Source organism: Equus przewalskii, chromosome 21 (genome assembly GCF_037783145.1).
Source record: "Equus przewalskii isolate Varuska chromosome 21, EquPr2, whole genome shotgun sequence".
Lineage (NCBI taxonomy): Eukaryota > Metazoa > Chordata > Mammalia > Perissodactyla > Equidae > Equus > Equus przewalskii.
Window position 1 is genome coordinate 44,690,485 of NC_091851.1, and position 3,792 is coordinate 44,694,276.

A 3,792-nucleotide genomic window follows, 5' to 3' on the forward strand; every position below is an offset into this window, starting at 1 on the left:
TTTAAATAAGCAGTTTTTACTTTATGAGTTGATGGCCCAAATATTAATGACTGACTGATTGAGACCGCAGATCACCTCGTTGGCAATTTGCTGTGACGTGCAGCTCTCTACCAACAAGGCGATTTGTGGTCTCAATCAGCCAGTTAATATTTTGGCCATCAAATCATGAAATATCCCACCAAGAATGTTTGGCTTGCATTTATTTTTATGTTTCGTATTTCCAATGTGATAACCCCATTTTAGAGAAGTAGGATCCTGTGGGTTTTCTCTCCTTGCTCTTAAATTACCTCTCCTAAAACAAACCTCCTTCTGAATGTAATAGGAGATGGGAACATGGGTGGCCAAGTGGCAGTTTTATAAATGGTCTGTTAATGACCTTGTGGGTGCTGACAGGAAGGCAAGTTTTGAAGCCTCTTAGAGTTCGGAATACGGACATGATTATTGTGTATATCAAATTACTCCCTCCCCCCAAGGAAAAACACAGCCACCTTGAGGGAAAGAAGAAGAATCTCACCACCGGGAAGGCTCCTTGGTACTGGCTGGATTGAAACGACATGCAGGTTTAAGTGATCCAGAAATCTGGAAGAGAGCGTGTCCAGAAGTGGCATAAAATTGCATTTACTTGGGATGTTCTCTGAGATGAGTGACTTGGGCTTATTTTTCAGAGAGAGCTCCAAGCCAGCCAGAAGAAGGGTTTTGCTGCCTCAGTGACTGTGCTTCAACTTCGGCTCCCTCCTGTGAGTCGCTGTGTGATTTTATTTGCTAAATGATAATGATGCAGACTTTATGGGCCTACTGTGAATGCTAATGATGGCAAGCAGTCAGCCAATATAAATCAATATCATTAATCGCACCGAGAATAAACATACAAATTCCACTATTAGCCCTAGTGTCCGACTGCCTTGGAAAACCACACACACGTTTGGTGCCTACCTTTTTCACCCTGGGTCCATTAGGGACTTCTTTATGGTTTCTATAGTACAGCCTAAAAAATATAAAAGTTTGCCTTTATTTTTCATAATGCTGTAATTTAAAAAAAATACATCCCCACATGCCTGTGAGTACACACACTAACACAAAACGAAGAAAAGATAAATGATTTGTGTTGCAAAGTAAAAAGAAAAAGACAATAGATCCCTTACAGCCCCAGCTGCAGGAGAACGACAGGATCAGAGGGGTTTCAATAGAAGTCCGAGGCTTAGAGCGAGGACCAAAGAGAAGATGGGAATGGGCAAGGAGAGCTGAGAGGCAGATGCCTGTAAATAGTGCCGATGGCACTCGACACCTCAAGGAGACAAATGTCACCCCTCCCCTCCCAGGTACCAGCTATCGGAGGCTGATCCATCTTCATTTCTTACTCATATTGCCAAGTGTTAAAACACTCCAGGGCCGGCCCGGTGGTGTGGTTAAGTTCCTGCGCTCCGCTTTGGCAGCCCAAGGCTCACGGGTTCAGATCCTGGGTGCTAAGCTGGTACTGCCCATCAAGCCATGCTGTGGTGGCGTCCCACATACAAAATAGAGGAAGATTGGCACAGATGATAGCTCAGGCCAACTTTCCTCACCAAAAAACCCTCCACACTCCTGCCCCTGCAAAGCCCTATGTGTCAGATACAGAAAAACAAGTAACTGAAAAATCAGGACAGGGTTTGAAGACTCTATCACCCACCTTGTTTTGTCACAACACCAATAAATGAGGACCCCATCAGGGAATTCATCTTCTGAGAGAGAAAGGCAGGAGGAGATGGTTCTTTTGTGATGCCTTTGCCATAGGAGGAAATAACAAGGTATTTAGTAAATTACTACATGTCCTTTTTCCTAATAGCTACAAATTAAAAATCATTTGCTTTTATCTAATAACATTTGAAGATTGGGGGAGAGGGGATCTTACCGAGTTACAAACTGATGATGAAGAGCCAGTTTTTAAGGCATTGTTGGGTCTGGATGTGTTGTATTTGGGCTGAGGGGCATGGACCCACGTGACGAAGTCATTTCCTTCACAGAGGACCCAAAGAAACGAACTCGCCCTGCCGTAACTAAAATCTCCAGGGACATAACAGCTTCCAAGCTGCACACCACACCAGCCTCAGAAGTGACACAAGAGACCCGCAGAGCTCTTGGAAATGCCGCCCTCAGGACAAGAGCTGGTATTTTATTGAGGGTTTACCATGTGCTAGGCACACGGCACTAGGAACTTCACTCGCATTCATGCATTGACTCCTCCCCAAATCTAAGAGGTAGAAGCCTTCCTTATTCCCCACCTGACAGAGGAGGAAACTGAGTCATGGACAGTTAGGAGGAGAAAAGCAGCGCCTCGCCGCCAGGAGCCCGCCTGACACTCCGCGGTCTTGGTGTTTTCTGTCCTGTTGCATCGAAACAATTCCTCAGGACACCAACATCACCCAAGGCCACTGTGTGACCACGAAGGGTCAAGACGAAAACAGGGCGCCTCTGTAATCATCCTGAACCCGGACAAAACAAGAACATTGTCCGAACCCCTAAAATTGACCAAACATCCCCTCTCCCAGCTAATCTGAGCCCTGGTTAGGCCTCTGCTTTGCCAGTGATGGCGGCAGGCTGTCTCTAGTCTGCTCTCCCCCATCTCCCCACCCAGCGATAGAACCACCTGGGTCCTGGCAGCATCTAACCCAGAGCAAACCCACTTCCTAAGCCCTCCCCCAAGTCACTCCCCCCCCAGGGGTACATGCAAGCTTCTCCTCCCCCTCCTTGCTGCAGTAAGAACCCCAACTTGTTCTCTTCGAGGTGTGTCCCTGGGGGCTTTGGCTGGAGGGCATTGACAACAGTTCAGTGACTTGCCCGAGGAGGTGACCCAGGCGACAGGTTCCTGCTGCACCAGAGAGGATGGTGCTCTCCCACCCTGAAAGGTTGGGGCTTGCTGCAACGATTTGGATTTCACAAGAGCACTGCACTTGCTTTCCATATTGGTATTGCTTGTTTTTGTTTTCCCCCAGATAGAAATGCAAAGTCGTGACAGTCACCTGAGAATCCGTGGCCCTAAGCATTCCTGGGAGTGGGGCTAGGAAAACAGAAATGCAGAAACCAGAGTTTGAAATGCCTCCACCCTTCACACCTCCCTCCCCCTCTCGCCCTCCCTCCCTGTCCTACCTCCCTCGTTGCTCCCAGCCCCCGGCCAGCAGGCCAGCACTGCTCTGGCCTCTGCTTGGTGCTCTGAAGGTCATGCATCCAGGGGACTCCTCCTCCTCTTCCGACGCTGACACCCGGCGGCTGCTGCACAGTTTCTGTTCCCGGGGGTGGCTGATGGGTCAGAAAGACAGTGGAGGTGGGGGGTCTCAAGCTGCGCTTGCAGAGCAAGCACAGTTTTTAATCAGATCAATGAAAACAGCAAAGTTTTCTGATGATGCCTTCCCTCTCCAGTTGCTTGTTGTGTGTGTGTGTGTGTGTGTGTGTGTGTAAATTGTCATTTATTTGGGGTGACTGAGGGAGAGGCGGACAGAGATGACAGGGAGAAGTCTGACACTCCCAGCCCCCAGCCACTCCCTGGTGGGGCCACTGAAAACTCTGTCTCCTGGTTGGACAGAGAAAGAGGGGTCTACGCACCTTTTGTACCTCGGTCCCCAGCGCTCAGCCACGTCCCCCTCCATGAATGAAGGCCACACAGTGGAACATCAGTAGGGATCAGGGAAAAGAGAGGTTCGCAGATTTCACATACACACGGACACGCAAACACACAGATAGATGCGTCCCCAGTGCCCGCAGCCCCCAACACACTGGGAGTAATCTGTGGGGTCCCTACAAACTCGCCCCCCCCCCATA

The 3,792-nt window shown here is 49.1% G+C and overlaps 1 long non-coding RNA gene across 1 annotated transcript; it reads left to right on the forward strand.

The window, feature by feature from the left end:
• Window positions 1–616: 616 nt before the first annotated feature.
• Window positions 617–3,379, forward strand: LOC139078115 (uncharacterized). Its single transcript, XR_011530879.1, has 2 exons — window positions 617–737; window positions 2,001–3,379. It is a non-coding gene; the product is annotated as an uncharacterized lncRNA (long non-coding RNA).
• The last annotated feature ends 413 nt before the right edge of the window (window positions 3,380–3,792 follow it).